Here is a 17,249-nt window from a genome sequence, read left to right on the forward strand (position 1 = left end):
TTCCCAGGGGAGCCCTCCCCCACGGGGCATGCTGCAGCACCAGCGCTCACGCTCGGGAGCCCCAACCCTCTGAGGGAGCAGCGAATGGGGCTCAGGCGCGCCTCACCACCCCTGCAGGCTCCCGGGTGCCCCAACTTAGGGAAGGAGCGACAAACCCGGCGCAGGAGGGCTCCGGCAACTTTTCACGCCCTGCTTTGCTTCCCTCTGGCGGGGGCGCGACAGCGGACTCCCGGGGCTGAGCGGACAGAGGGGCCAGTGGCCTTAGAGATACGTGCTTTGTGCTTATGTGTCTGCGCGTCTCGACAGTAGGAAGGACCGAAGTTGAAACGGCATGCCAGGTCGATTAATAAATGCACCGAGGCAACCGCCTTTCGCCCTTAAAAGAGGAACAGTCGCTCCGAGACTCCTCCCTTCCAACCTCGGACGGACTGGGACGGGGAGGTGCTAGTTGACTAATCATTCATTCACCCGCGAAAGAGGGAGGGACTCGCCCGGCCGCTAATCTCTGGCTGGGGCCGCCTCGGCGGCAGCCTGGACAGCTTGGAGTTCCGCCGCCCCCGCTGTCCCGGCTGCGCCCTCCTGTCCTCTGCAGCTCGGGGTATCCGGGAGTCCGCTCCTATGATCCCCCTGACTCAATCGCCGCCTCCGCCCAAGCAGTGACACCTTCTACTCTAAAGGGGTGCGACCGAGGAGAGAATTTTTCTAACCAAATTATAAAGGCACGGAGTGAGAGTGAGGGACGCTTGGCAAGGTGCTGGGACCTGCTGATCAGCTGTCCTTGCAGCTCACTGGGGGCCACCGATTTCCTTTCCCCGAGAATGCAGACCCGGTCCCTGCACGCCCATCCTCCCAGCGGCGGGTCAGCCTGGGTGGATCCAAACAGCAAATCGTTGACAAGCCGCACTTACCCCCATCCGGACCCCCCCAGCGGAATGGACCTAGGAGTCTCCCGGCAAAGTGGGTTGTTTGTATTTGTAGAAACTACACCTTTGAAAATAAATTAGTCTGCTTGCTAACACATTTAATCTAGCTTCATCTTACCCTTCCCCGATTTTTCTACTGTTTATTTGTTTTCGTCTTTTCGAGTAGTTTGGGTCCTTCCCTTAATTGGTGCGGCATTGCCTGCATCCCAACACACAGAGGAGCCGATAGGAGCACATTGCGCTGACGGAGGAAAAATCAGAGAAGGGAAACCTGTCATTAGCTTAGCATGCTCCATTTCCCTCTCGAAACAGATTTTTAGTGTAAAATTTAAATTAAAAGAGAAGGATGACGTCTGATTGCTTTTTCTCCCCAAATAAAGCCATAACCAGGCAGCTTCTTGAAAACCAGTGTTTAATGTATTTACTAATCATAAAGATAACTTGCAAAAAAAAAAAAAAAAAAAAAAAACCTCATCTCTAAACCCACCTTTACTTTTCCACGGTGACTCATGAAAAAATAAAATAGAAAATAAAAACTTTTATTGCCACAGATAAGCACAATCCTTTGAAACCACTATCTCTTCTATCGAAGAAGGTTCTCCCTGAATGAGGTTTTTAGATAGAATTGTTAATTGTGACTTTAATTAAAGAAAATTGAATAATGGGGAAACTGGGAGACTTTTTGTTGCCCTAGACTTTAGCAGTGGATTTGGATAAAGGCACACTATGATGTTGCAAGACATTTGAAGACTGTGAGTGAATTCCTTTGATGTGCCTGCCTTTCTTCCCTGGTATCAGCCATACATGCTCACAGTTTGCATGACAAATTTCTTTATGACAGAATCTAGATGTGTGTGGGATTTCTGCAATAAGTAGCATGATGCTTTGGGGTGCACTGGAACACTCCCTGTAGGTGCAAATCCAAAAAACCACCTGGAAAACATTTTCATCTGCAGGGTAGTTTGCAAATGGGGAAGATACACAGAAGCCTTTGGCAGCCTTGTCTCTTCTTCCTGTTTGTTAAATCTGCTGCCACTGGTGATTTCCCTTGTTGCCTTCTAGGCAAATACGCCCTACTTCTGAAAGAGCAGCCTTCTCCCCAAAGGGCTGGTCAGAATGTTCCCCGAGGCATCTACTGCCGCTGAGGCCACCCCTTCAAGTGACAGTGTATCAGCTGCCAATTGGGCTCTGTCTACTCAAAGCTGAGATATTCTGGGGTCAAAAAGAAGAAAAAAGAATGCCTGCACCGAAAGGCACACAGATCTGCCTTCACATTTAAACCAAATAGTGTTACTGTCCAAATCCCAAAATGGCCTTCACTGAAATCAAAAGGAGGAAAAAAAAGTGTGTTTGGCTCGGAACGTTTGTAACGGAAAGCATCATGATCAGAGAGCCATGTCATGTCTGCTTATGACATCTTTCAAAGGGAAGGACATAACAGGGCCTAAAGACCAATAGTTAACTCAGGGCTTGTCCCAGTTTCAATTAGACAAAGCGTTGTCTCCTCTTTTTCTCTTAAAAATAAACTGTGTGATCTAATCAGACCAAAAGGGAACCAGGCCTGTGGTAAGAGAAATTTTCCCCTTCTTCTCTCAAAACTATGACGCTAAATTCTCACCAAAAAATTCAACTGAATGTGCCACTTAGTAATGCGGATTCAAGTCCCAAAGTTACTTCCAGAGAAATCACATCAACCCAGCTTGCTAAAAATAAAAATAAGCAGACACTTCAGAAAGGAAGCAAGGTAAAGGAATTGTGATACCAAGCTCCAGGGCAGGCTGGAAGGTATTCCACGTATTTGTGAGGGTTATTTACAAAAGGCACCTGGCCAGGCATTTAGACTTTATTTTAGACTCGATGAAGATAAAGGATTGTGATACCAAGGCCCTTACCATCTAGTTAGGTACATAAACCATGTTTCTAATGAATACAGTACAAGGCAGGAAGTGAGTATAAGGAGAAGATAACACACCCTGGAAGTTTAAGAGATTAAGCTTCCTGGAGGAGGTGACTCTGAATGAAGGGGTGGTTTTAGTGAGGGAAGGGCTATCTAGGCACAGCAGGAAGCCACAGCACACTAATGCTATTGGCCTTGTCTGCTGGCTGAGCTGCTGGGAGGCTTGGAGATAAGGAGGAATGTAGAGGTAGCACTTGAAGGATCCACCCCAGCTGACCAACAGGCTGTAAGTGCCTGAAACGACCAGACTACATTTCTTTAGAATGGAAATTTTTTCTACAGCTGTATTTAGCAATCTGAACATTCAGTGAGGATTAATCATAATACTGGAGAGCACCATTTCCACCTTCCTATGGTTGAAAGGCGATGGAGTATGAACACATGCGTCATTACTTCTTAACCTCCTCAGCAAAGGCTATATGATTTTTCTTGGGATCAAAGTAGAAATGCTACTTTTGACTATTTTTTAAAGCACTGGAGATCTCAGAGATCATATAAACCAACCCCCTACCCATTCACTTTAGTAGTGAGAAATCTAAGGGCTGAGAGATAAATGACTTGCCCAGGGTTACATAACTAGTTAATGGCAAAGCCCATTTAAACAGAGTTCCTCTGCCTCCCATCATGACGCTTTCCATTACAGATGTCCTGCCTTCTTGGATTATGAGTAGTCATGGAATTGTAGGAAAGAACCATTGGATGTTTTAGATATGATGCAAATTAAAGTTACAGAGTTGGCACAAGTACTCAAATATTTATTGAACTAAACTGGTATCAAGAATACAAGTTGTAACACTGTAAAAAGCAGACCACAACTTAACTCACCAGTTAAACAGTGAATTTATTCTGAGGTCACTGGGCTGAAATGTTGAAGAACTGCACTTTCTTCTAGGCTTTGCTACTGGCGCTCTTAGTTTCAGAGAGGAGTGGGCACCACTGAGGCTGGTGAGAAGTCCTCTGGATTCTGCCCGGAGGCTTTAATGTCATTCCAAAAATCAGAGGCTGAAATTTACTTTTGGGGGTCATTTTTTTGGGTGGGGAGAGTGGTGACAAGGATAAAAGCATCATTTTGGTGATATTGGTCTAATTTATATAAATGATGATTACTAAAACTGAATTATTAAATCATTAATAATCTTTCTCAATTATTTTTCTTCATTGTTTGTAACCTTAAGGTTCTTTTCATAAAACTATAACCGTTACAGAGATTATCCATTTCTAAAGCAGGATATTTTGATGAGGGTGATAGAACCAAGACATTTTTAAACACAATTGCATCAACTGTTTTTTTTTTAATTTTGAATTAATATTGTAATAAATAAAACCCGTCATTCCTTCCCTGGCCTCGAGCCATCCTTGACCCCACCCAATTCCCTGCCTCAAAGATGATGGTATGTCATGAGTTATGGGGTGAGGTTTGCTGTTTCACATAGTACTTGTTCATTTAAATGTCCATGAGCCAAACCAAGTGGGTTGGAGTTTCACAAATTCTCCAGTTCTACAATTGAAAGAAAACAAAGTTCTTCAATTAGCACAAAGATTTTTTTTTAATTTCCATCAAAACATCCAAAGTATTTTCATGTACTGATTCATTGCCAGTGGATCACTGAATACATAAGTTGTTTTGATATTGAAAGTTAAAAATCAGATATAAATTTGACTTCATGACTAGGTAGGAACCAGTCAGTGTTGCTCATTTATAGAGAATGATCTTTGAAAAAGGGTCCCGTTCTCCAAAACAAATTTACCCAATCACTAGCTTCATGGGCACTAAAGCTGCAATCCCATTTTTCTATGTTGCACCAGCTCTCCTACGGGACTTTAAATTAGTCTCATTTGGAGTAAGCATCCACAGCTCTGGAGGAGACCCCAGGCTGTCCCTCAATAACTATTCTTTCCTTCTTTCTCAATATAGAACCCTCAATTGTGCAGTGTATGTGGTTTACCAGCAGTAAATACCACTTTTCTCAGTCTCTCTTACAGATAGGAGTGATCCCATGACTAAGTTCTGGTGAATAGGTTAGAACTGGAGATGTGTCAGTAAAGGAGAGACAGGTTCTTTCTCCTTCCCTTCCTCCTTTCCGATGGCTGGAATACAGGCAGAATAATGTGGCTGAAGCTGCAAACCACCTTGTCCCAAGAGGAGACACTGGGAAGAAAGCCTCTGGGAAACAGCAGAGCAAGAAAAGAGATTAGGCCCTGACGTCATGAAGTGCAATCAGCCAAGCCGATGCCCTTGGCTTTCCTGAATAAGAGAGGAAAAGCGGTGCCTACCATGTTTTAGCATTTGTTAGTTTGGTTGTCTTTTTTTGTTGTTGTTGTTATTATTCTTGCTGCTACACCTGAAATCTTCTGAAATATTTAGCACATACTGAAGACAAAAAATTAGTGTTCAAGAAATAGCTAAGTTTGTTAATTAATTCATTAACGTAATCGTTAATGTTTGAAGCATTTTCGGAGCCAAGGAACAAGATCTTACAAGATATAAGTATGTCATATAATTTACATGTATTAATATCTTATAGAACTTAGGGAAACTTACAATGTTCTTTATGTAAGAAAAAAACCTTTTAGATATTTGTACATCCACTTTCATAGCAGTATTATTCTTTTTTTTTTTTTTTTTTTTTTTTTTTTTTGTTGAGACAGAGTCTCACTTTGTTGCCCAGGCTAGAGTGAGTGCCGTGGCGTCAGCTTAGCTCACAGCAACCTCAGACTCCTCGGCTTAAGCGATCCTACTGCCTCAGCCTCCCGAGTAGCTGGGACTACAGGCATGCGCCACCATGCCCGGCTAATTTTTTCTATATAGATTTTTAGTTGTCCATATAATGTCTTTCTATTTTTAGTAGAGACGGGGTCTCACTCAGGCTGGTCTCGAACTCCTGACCTTGAGCGATCCACCCGCCTCGGCCTCCCAGAGTGCTAGGATTACAGGCGTGAGCCACCGCGCCCGGCCTCATAGCAGTATTATTCACAGCAGCCAAAAGGTGGAAGCAACCCAAGTGCCCATCAAAGGATGAATGGATAAACAAAATGTGGTGACACATACCATGAATATTATTCAGACTTAAAAAGGAAGGAAATCCTGACACATGCTACATCATGGATGAAACTGGAGGACATTATGCTAAATGAAATAAGCCAATCACAAGAAAACATACACTGCGTGATTTCACTTATATGAGGTACCTATAGTAGCAAATTCATAGGGACAGCAAAGTAGAATGGTATTAACAGTTGGCAGGGGCCAGGAGTAGGGGGAGAAAAGAATGGGGAGCTGTTTAATGGGCATAGAGTTTTAGTTCTGCAAGATGAAAAGACTTCTTGAGATTGGTTGCACAACAATATGAAGGTACCTAACACTAATGAACTATATGCTTAAAAATAATTAAGATGATAAATTCTATGTGGTGTATTTTATCAAGATTATTTTTTTAATTTTTTTAAAATAAAAAACCTTTATATTTTTTATTACCAAATTCACATATAATCATTGGCCAAAATGTTGGAAATACAGATTAGAAAAGAAAGAAAACATATTGTTTTATAACCTTAGTATAGTACCTGGCTTTGTGCTAAGCAGTTTACCTATATTACCTTCAATTCACCCAAAAAGTTTATGAGTTAGGTATTACCATTAGCCCCATTAAATATTTGAGTAAAATTAAGCACAAAAGATCAAAACATTGTCCAGGGTCACATACAGGAAATTGGTTGAGCTAGAGTCAGAAACCAGAGTTCATGATCTTATTTGTTAACCATTATGAATGTTTTTGTCATTAATTTTTCTTTGACAGTATAATTTTTAATAATGATGAAATATTCTATTGTATGAAGGTAATATTATTCTTTTAAATAATGTCCTGGCTGGGCACAGTGGTTCACGCCTGTAATGCCAACACTTTAGGAGGCTGAGATGGGAGATTCACTGGAGCCCAGGAGTTTGAGACCAGCCGGCAATACAGCAAGACCCCATATCTACAAAAAATTTAAAAATTAGGCAGGCATGGTGGGTCAAATGTAGTCCTAGCTCCTCGGGAGGCTGAGATGGGACGATTGCTAGACTCCAGGAATTCCAGGTTGCAGTGAGCTATGGCCAGGCCATTGAACTTCAGCCTGTGCAGCAGAGCAAGACCCTATCAAAAAAAAAAAAAAAAAAAAACCCTCCCACCTAAGTCATTTCCAACTTTTTACTATTATAAGGGATGCTTCAATGAACATCCTTCTGATATTCATATTTATTTCCTTGAAAATAAATTCATTAATTGGCAGACCAAATGCATATGTATTAAGGCTTTTGAATCATATTTTTATAATTCTTAAAGATTGTTTTCTCTTTTGGTGTTAAAATTTTTTATGCTAAATTGATATATTTGCTTAAAAAGAGAGCAAACCATTAGGACCTCTAAGCTATTTCTCAGTTATCTTAACAGATGGTTGTAGATGCGGAGAATGTATAATTAATCAGAGAATGCACAATTAATTGAAGTCTTATTAAAAATAAAACACATCCCATTGACTTTCCAGACTTCATTGATTGTGTGGTGTAAATATTTATTTAGAGAAATCTTAAAACAAACAACAGTGACTTATTTGACCACTATCAGCTTTGTGGCATAATATCAAGTGTCTGTGAGCTGGGAGATAATAATCAGTTCCTCTCGGGTTTTACCTCAATCCCTTCCTAAAAGTAGTCTCCTTCAACCTAAATTCTGAGTAGCTTTTCCTTCCCTGAGCCATACTTCCCAGTGACTCTCCTTAGAAAGACAGTAATCACATTAATGAAGAACCCCAGCATCTCTCAGAAGGCAGCACAATAATACATTTGAATGCCCAAGATTTAATTTCTCAAAACTATTGCACCAATTGGATTAGGTTAGTGGTCATTATGGAATGAATAAAACTAATTTCACTAATGTGGGAAGCATTCAAAGGAATTCTTTGGAACTAATCCAATGACAATATCTAGTCCTAATTCTGCTACTTGACATTCTAATGACTTGAGGCAAGTTAATTAACTTTGTGAGCCTCAGTTTCCCAATCTAATAAGAGGGCAAAATAGCCTCACCTCTGCCTTGTCAGGGTTGAATGTGAAATTATTTTATAAAATGCTATATTTAAAAAGATAACGACACTGGAGAATTTTGAATATGAAAGGACCCTTAGAAAGCATTTAATCCAACTCCTTCATTATACAAATTATCCAACAGAAGTTCAAATAAATTATGTAACTTGCCCAAAACTGTGGTGGACATGAATTTTTTCCGGAAGAACAGGCACCTTCTTTGGGAAATACTCCAAAATACATGGTTTTACTGAGGTTGGCCAAACATTATACTCCCCATCCCACACACACTTCCAGCAAACACGGAGGTTATGTGGCCCAGGCTGGGCCAATCAGTCTCTCATCTCTCTGACCACATTTATCGTCCCAAGGTTGGGGACGTGACCTCAGTAATTTCCCTGGATTTTTAAAACTTGAGCTGAGAAGAAAGTACCTTTTCCTCCCTGCTTGAAATCTGCCACATGGTTGGCCCCGACTAAATGTTGGCCAACATAAATATTAATATTATTGACAATAATAATACTACAAAATTAATACAGACACATCTAGGTACTACAGCACCTGTTGTAAGCCATGCCGCGACCTGAAGGACTAAAGCTAAATGCAGACATGTTTAGGCATTGGAGCAGGAACTGCAAAGGAGGAAAGAACAGGAAAGGCTGGCCTTGCGGGACCCCTGAGATCACAGGACACAGATATCAGCAGCCTGTTTCCCCACTCTGGAGCCCAACCTTATCATCACAATCAGTCAGTCTTTGCTGAGCAAACCAAGCAATCAATCTTAAGGCCATTCAAGTCAGTAAATCCACATTTATTGACAACTACTGTGTGCATACAGGTACTTTGCTCCCATTAAAGTTGCCATATTTTCTTTCATTTTGTCCTTATTAAAGTTCCATAATTTCCACTACTCTAATTTGAGACATTATGTTCTCTGAAACATATAAGGCAGTCATTCCCATTGAACCGTTTAAGTGTATATATTTTATTTGTGTCAATAGGAAGGAGTCAGGAAGAACCCAACACTTTTACTGAATATTTTAATTGATGTGGGAAAAAAAAAATCAATTTTAAGTGAAGGATCTAGTTCTACGGCTTTTCTCATCCCCAGTGAGGTTTATGATGGAAATAATGGCTGGGCATTAGCTATTGTAGTACTCACAGATGCAGTTAAATGGACCCCAGACAAAACAAACAAGTAAATGGCAGTCTATTTATGGGTCACTTGGTCACTTTATTCTTTACTGCTACAAATAGCTTGTCCTTTGGGCATCATAATAGGTGTTTGTTCTGTATTACCTGTGAATGTGTTACTTTTTGTCCTTGAACATCTGGAGACTCTGGTAAGCATAAGCATTAACGAACCTCCCAGAGCTTGGTGATATGGAAAGGTGCTTCTTGGTTTTAAAGTGGGCCACTGGGTCTACTACTCTATTCTTCCCTGCAGTTAATTTCCTATGGGGCAAAAGAGTGGGCTTGAAAGAGCTAGAAAAGTGGAAAGTGTAATTCTGACAACTTTTTCTTAAGTTACTATAGCTATTACTTTCCCTTACAGTTTGGAAAATAATTCTCGTGGTGCCTAAATTACTCTTTGATTAAAGGCCAAATTCCTCCCGTTCACAGTTTCTAAAGATAACACTTTATGATCCAGCCTAAGGTGAAAGAATAGAATATTCTGGTAATTTCGATGTTCTAACTGATTTTTTAAAAAGGTTTTTATGGAATATATGGTTTATTGATTCTCAAAGCATTAGGAAGCAATAAAATATAATTAATATGTAAGCAATTAAAATTTACTTTGAGGATTCAAAGGAACTTCGAGATCTTCTAGTTCCTCGAAACTCAAAGTGTGGTTACCGGACTAGCAGGAAATACATCACTGGGGGTATCGTTGGAAATGCAGAATCTCAGACCTCATCCCAGACTGATTGTATCAAAACCTGCATTTTAACAAGGTTCCTGGGTGATTGGTATGTACTTTAAAGCTTGAGAAGCACTGTCAGTACCACAGGATGGCCAATTTAAATATGATGATAGTAGCATAAAGGTAGCATAAGTGTGCCCAAATGTCAATTAATTGAGAGTTTGAGTTAGTAAAAGCCAGAAAGGGCACCTTGTTTTTTTGTATTTTGGTCTACAACATCAATTCATTCAAGTTGGCTTGAATGAATAAAAAATAACTTAATTTACTAATAGACAGAGATTTAGGCCCTGGCGATTAAAGAACCTGACTCACTGACATAAGTGAAAATTTCTGCTATGACATCTTCATTTGAAGTGTCTCAATTTTTAAAGCAATAGGTCAAGGTAAGCGGCATTTGCCTTGTGCAAACAGAAGCTCCCTGACTGTTGATCCTCTTTTGTCAACTCAATTATGTGTGTTTTCACACTTGGGAAAGAGAAAAATAATTTAAGTCAGTTAGAGTGTTATGACATATATGCATTCTGGAATCTGAGTGGCCCAGGTTCTAAACAATTGTGCATTGGATGCCTTAACCTACTTTGTAGTGGGGATAACGGTACTGATGATATCTTGTATGTGGATTAAATGCAATCACATATGCCACACTGCTAACTTCATTGCCTGGCACACGATGACTTGTCAATGTGCACTTTCTCATCTGTGTATGGAACCTTGTCTTATTTTCTTTTTTCATTGCCCCATCTGCTTTTTAGAAATAAAGTTTAGAAATGTGTTCCACAACTGTTGTGTCTAGGGGCAGATACATTCAAAACCGGTAAGAGAAACGAGTTAAAGGCTGGAGAGGAAGCTCTAGACCGTGCGCCCAGCCGTGCAGGAGCCACGAGGGCAGCGCGCTCTGCCTCCCAGACCCTGTAGGTGGCAGCACCGGGACCGCCGGACGCGCGCAGCCCGGGTCGTCGCAACTCCAGAAGCGCTCGCTGAGACACGACGGTGGTTAAGGCCAGGTCATCTGCCCGAACCTCCAGAGTTTGCTTCCACGCACATAAAAACTGTTCTTTCCAGCACCCGTCAAGACTTCCTCTTCCCTTCTTCCCGGCTTAACTTCTCTGCATTTTTTTTTTTTAACATTTATGTGGCTTCTCTCCTAGGGTGAGTCTGAACTTAGCTCAGAAAACTAGCCTTTCCCTTCTTTCTCTGACCAATTCCTTTTGATTCACACCCGAGTACTGTAGAATGGTCTTTTGAGAGTTGCTGCTTCTTCCTTCTGGCCATCCTGGAGCACTCCTGCCTCCATCCCACTCCAGACTGGGTCAAGGCAGGAATACAAAAAAAAAAACGTCTGGCAAGTATAATAATATACTTGTGAGCCCATGTGCAGTAAATGCCTTGCACAGTTCTGAGCACTTTGGGTACCTTAACCTATTAAATCCTTAAAACTAGGCCACGACGTAGGTAGTATTGTCAGTAACTTGCCCAAAGTTAGACAGTAGACCAGAGTTCTAACCCAGGGAATCAGGTTTTTGAATTGATGTTTTTAACACCATACTGAAGTGCCTCTCAAGGAAAGATTATAAAGCAGTTGGGAAAAGCCATCATGTAATTGCCTGCAAATTGAAGAGATCTCAGGGAGGAAATACATCTCTACCTTTCTGGGGATTTCCTCAAATACAGGTAATGACTCTACCGGCCTACAAATAATCAAGCGAATGGGCTCTGCGGTAGCATAATTTGGGCTTTCAGCAAGGCAGTGGGAAGGTAGGAGGGATTGGGTCTGGCAACAAAATAAGAGAGTCCCATTCAGAAATGCGTGTGGAAAGGAAAAAGGAGCTCTATAAAGTCAACCACACCCAGCCAGATTAACATCAGGTCCTGACTTGGGTGTCAGCTCTGTGTCATCTGTCTCATTACACTGCCAGAGCAAGATGACTTTCCTTTCTTCCTCCCAGGAGATCTAAAAAAAAAACCAAAAAAAAAAAACAGTAGTATAGGGCAGGTAAATATTTCCTTTTATGGGCTTTGCGATGCAGTGGACCTGGTTCAAAGTTTTAGTTTTGTCCGTACTTAAGGGCATGTAACTGAACCAACAGTAACCCTGGTCGAGCCGCTTGCACGGTGCCCAGCGCGCAGGGAGACATTCACCTGGTTTTTTGTATTAATAGTAACGCTGCTAAACAGTTGTGTTTCCAGCCTCTATGTGGTCACATCAGAGAGGTTCTACACCCCTACCTCCTGCTAGATTAACCACTCTGAAGTACAGCAACATGGTGTCACTCCCTTGCTCACAAACCTTCTGTAGCTCCCATTGTCCAGAAAAGAACATTTAAACTCTTTAAACTGACAATCAGAGTTTGCCTCACATTCTCTCCCTTTGCCTTTATTAGCAGCACCCTTCCCACAGCCTTGCTTCAGCCACGCTAAAGCTCCTGCTGCTGCCCCAGGCCTGCCCCAGGATTTTCTGCTCCTATCATTTCACTTTTGCCACTTCCTCTGCCTAGTCCCGAGCTGCCCGATATTAATGAAATTCAATTTAAAATTCTCTCCTCAGTCACACTATCCCATTTCAAGTGCTCAGTAGCCACGTGTTTTGGACAGTGCAGATTTTTGCACATTTCCATGATTGCAGAAAATTTAATGAGACTATGCCAACCTAAACGGTATGTCCAAAATCCTCACCATCCTTGGGGAGCAGCCCAAATGTCACTGATGCCACAATACCACTTCTGTGCCTCTCCAGCTGCAAGTTGTCTTTCCCAAAGCAGCTAGAGCCCTCTAGCCACTGGCCATGACTCGCCTGCCTGACTGGTTGCCACTGAGACACCCAGTGTCCCAGGCCACATGTCACTTCAAATAAAGCAGTTCTTTGGTTTCCTAGCCATGTATGATAGCTGGGAGGTGTAGAGGTTGGAAGGTCCAGGAGATAGGAAATTTAATCTTCTTGCTTTTATATAAGTTTGGAGCACCTACTATGTACGTCTAAGACACCACTTTAGGCACTTTTCATACATTACCTTATTTGGCCCCCCCGAAAATGTGTAAAGTAGATATTATGATCCCTATCTTACAGATGAGAAAACTGAAATGCACTGTGGTTAAGCAACTTGTCCAGGATCACCCACCAAGAAATAATCAAATCAAATGCAGAATCCAGATCTCTGTGACTCAAAGTTGGGGCTTGCTCCATACACAGGCAGCCTGCCACCAAACCCGCTGCCTGATGTTGTCTTCATTGCTTTTGAGCTAATAAAATGATTTCTGGCAGAGCTGGGGGTGGTAGTGCTGAGGAGGGGTGGAGATCGTGAACAAAAGACAAGAGTGCTGTGAGAAGAACTTCCCAAGCCTTTCATTCATACAAATGTGTTACCTCATTGTCATCTGGCTTCTTAACTCTATACGATCACAGAAGAGGAAGAATAAGCCATATTGTGTGTATGTGTGTGCAGTCTTAGTACAGGTATGCCGGGTACAGGGAAAAATGTTAGGGGACATAAAACATAATGAAAAGACGAAACAAGAATATTTTAATATCTCTTCATTGGTGCCTGAAAACATTTTGTGGTATTAAATGGAGCCATATGAATCTGCCATATTTGTAAATTAAAAAATGAATATTGGCAATTTCCTACATTTCAACCTAATCATTTTTATCATGGCTGTTTTAGGGTCTAGCCCTAAATTTAGCAAGATTCAAGTATGAAGGCTTTAAAACCCCCATCAGACATATCTCAGGCACAGAAGAGGTATGCTCTGCCTGCAACCCTCACCTGAACTTGGAAACAGGTGACCCTCTGAGCCTTCAACACTAAGGGAGCCATAAATAATTTGAGCAGCCCCTAGGAGATTGAGAGGCTGGAGAAGAGCATTTTAATATAACTAAAGAAAGAATGTGAAGATCAGAAGGAGAGGAGGGTCTTGCTAGATCGTGGAATCTTCTTTTTTTTTTTTTTTTTTTTTTTTTTTGAGACAGAGTCTTACTCTGTTGCCTGGGCTGGAGTGCCATGGCGTCAGCCTAGCTCACAGCAACCTCAAACTCCTGGGCTCCAGCGATCCTACTGCCTCAGCCTCCCAAGTAGCCGGGACTACAAGCATGCGCCACCGTGCCCGGCTAATTTTTTCTATATATTTTTAGTTGTCCGGTTAATTTCTGTCTATTTTTTAGTAGAGACAGGGTCTCGCTCTTGCTCAGGCTGTTCTCAAACTCCTGATCTCGAGGGATCCTCCCGCCTTGGCCTCCCAGAGTGCTAGGATTACAGGCGTGAGCCACCGCGCCTGGCCTAGATCTTAGAATCTTGAAAGAGGAGAATCTGGCCTGAGCTGAAACAGCCCCGAGCCAGGTCAGAGCTGGTCCTGGGCTCTGGGCCGCAGGAATAGCTCGCCTGGTAGAGATGGAGGAACGAGGCTAAGGGCTGTCAAGATAACCCAACTCAGCCCCATTCCCTGATCACAGGTAATATGGCTTCTCTTGTGGATTTTTCTGCAAAGAAAGAAATTCCTTGTGCTCTGCTAACCATCCCTAAAGATTACAATTTTGTTAAGTTTGTACAGAAACAAGGCAATTCATGCCCCAGTCTCCCATTTCTAGAGCAGACTGCCTCCCCCCCCCAGACAATGGCTGAATTACAATGGTGAAAATGAGAATTGGTTCTACTTTTGTGAGAACCTGATGTAGAACCAGAGAAAAAGTTAAATTCACAGAATGTTATATAAAGGGGGAGAAACAAGAGCCTGTGATTCCAAACATGTTTGGCTGGGTACAGAATTCTTACGTCAATACCAGGGTCTACTACCTGTGACATTTCACTTCCTCTGAAACCAATGCCCACAGTTTAATGTACACATTTAAGCAATCACTCACTACAAGCCAAGCTACCTTGCAATGTTGTTAACAGCCCCCATCCAAGACAAAAATGAAAGTGAAGAAAGTTTATCCTTGTAAATTTAAGTGGTCATGTGTCCTCTCTTACAAACGGGTTACTTCTGACCTACAGAAAACAGCTCATTTTAAGACTTGAGTGTAGATACAATTTTTAAAATAGCATATAATATTTATTTTAGTTATCTTTAAAAAAGACTTTGAAGTCTTGTGAGAAAGATCTCCATAGGTTCAGATCTGTTTGCTTAGCGATAAATTGCTATTAAAATGTTGAACTAATGTTTCTGCTCATTTTGTTTAATACTTTTAAAACCTTCGTGGGCAAATCATTTCATCTTTGCAATTTTCTAAAAATCTGGAAACTTTAGGGCTTAAATAATGCATTTCTGTTGCATATTTCTTCAACCCAACTGCGATTTTTGCAATTAGCTTTTTAAAAATATTCATGGCAGAGCTTAGAAGCAGCCTCAATCATCTAAACCATATTCTGAGCCAAAGAACAGGTCATTTTTTAATTTAAGATGTTGAGACAGACCTGTTATGAAAATATGCAAAAGGCTTGTCTTTGTTTTTCAAGAAAATGTAAATAAAGGGGCCTAGTGGCTCGAGTATTTTATAATGCCGAACTCCAAAAAACTCAAAATGCAAGCGAGTGTTTAAAGTCTGGTTAATATTCAAAAATAACCTCTGAACAGTATAGTCTTTCTTTGAAAGATGGAGAAAATAAATCCCAAGGAAGGGAGCTGACTTCCCCAGTAATTCCTTAGTGGATTCTAGCACATATCACCATCATTAACTAAATTACCTGATGGCATCTGGAGTGCCGGCCCTGCCTCCACCCTGGGCCATGTCTCAGCCCTTTCTCTACAGCCTACCTCTCAGGCTGGTCCATATTTGCAAACCAGTAAGCCAGAGATTGCTGCTGATGGTCAGACCGTGGGTAACAGTGGGGTGGACCAGGAGTGCCGCAGGGTCCCCTGCTTACCCCGGCTCTTCTCCCTGGACACTTCCAGCCTCAGCACTTGGCACTGTCTTCAGAGTAAGACTGCGACCTATTTGAGGGGAAGGAGCAATAGTTTAGGTAACATTGAATCTAGCTGCTCTAAAATTGAAGTTGTCATATATTCCATGACAAAATAAAGGTGGATTATTTTGAAGCCTGAATACCAGTGGACCGTGGGCACAGTGGATACCCTTAACTTTTCCAGCCTCATGGCAATTTAAAGAGATAGTGTGGGTAAAGGTCACTAAATAAACAAATCTCCTAAGATTTGTTTTCACTGGATGCAAAAATATATACAGATAGTTGTAGAAAATGAGTAGGACTAGCATTAGAGTGGCGCAGTCTTGTGTAGGCACACAGGGCCCTGAGCTCAGAAGGGCCCCACTCTTGGTTCATTGCTCTGCTGTTGCTGTCTTGATATTCTTAGTAATTCAGAAGAAGGGACTAGCTCTGCATTTTCATTTTGCACTGGGCCCTGGGAATTATATAGTCAGTACTGAAAATAAGAGTCTACGCTTGGTTCTTGGAGACCTTCTGACCTAGCAAGCAGAAGACCTAGGTCTTATCATTCCCATATCCTTTGACTTCAGCTGGATTTTTGCTCATTTATCACTAGTGTATTCCCAAACTAGAAAAAGGCAGCACAGTGACAATGTTTTCAAGCAAAACTGTTGATGCAATAATTGTACAACTGTTATCTTCATTAAGACAAAATGTTAGCAAACAGCCAAGAAGGTTGTTTCTATGGTCTATGGTCAACTCAACGTTATAATTGAGGGTCTTCTAAGTGCCAGGTACTTTTTCAGGCACTGAAAACACAGCAATAAACAAAAGAAATAGCAACCCCTGCTCTAATAAGGCTTATATTCTACTAAGGAGAAATAGACAATAAGCATAAATAAATAAGTCTTATAAATAAATAAGAAGGTGATCAACTGTAGAAAAATAAAGCAGAGAAGAGGCAGTGGAAATGATTTTAAATAGGATAATCGGGGAAGAACTCTGAGAAGATGGCATTCGAGCCAAGCTTTGAAGGAAGTAAAGGCACAAGTTGTGCACTCTCTGGCTGAGAAACAGAACGTGCAAAGTCTCTAAGGCAGGTGTGTGCTATTTAATGAACAGCGAAAAGGGAGAGAGAAGGAGAAAGAGAGTAAAAAGATGAAGGCAGAGAAGTGCTGGGAGTCTGATCTTGCATGGACTCGCAGGCTACTGTTAAAACTTTACTCTGAGTAAGAAGGGAAGCGATTGAGGATTTGGAGCTTGGGAGTGACATGACAAGATTTAACAAGATTTCTCTGGCTGCTGTGCACAGAAGTAAAAGGCATCTAGGATGAAACCAGGCGAAACTGGGTGATTGGTGGTGGAGATGGTATAAAATATCTAGATTTGGGCTTTATTTGGAGATAAAGCCAATTGAATTTGCTGAAAGATAACCACAAACAATAACAACCACAACAAAAACAATAACAAGATCTCAGACCATCTCTTGCAGCCAGCCCAACTTCTC

The sequence above is a fragment of the Eulemur rufifrons genome, chromosome 29, assembly GCF_041146395.1.
Source record: "Eulemur rufifrons isolate Redbay chromosome 29, OSU_ERuf_1, whole genome shotgun sequence".
Taxonomy (NCBI): domain Eukaryota; kingdom Metazoa; phylum Chordata; class Mammalia; order Primates; family Lemuridae; genus Eulemur; species Eulemur rufifrons.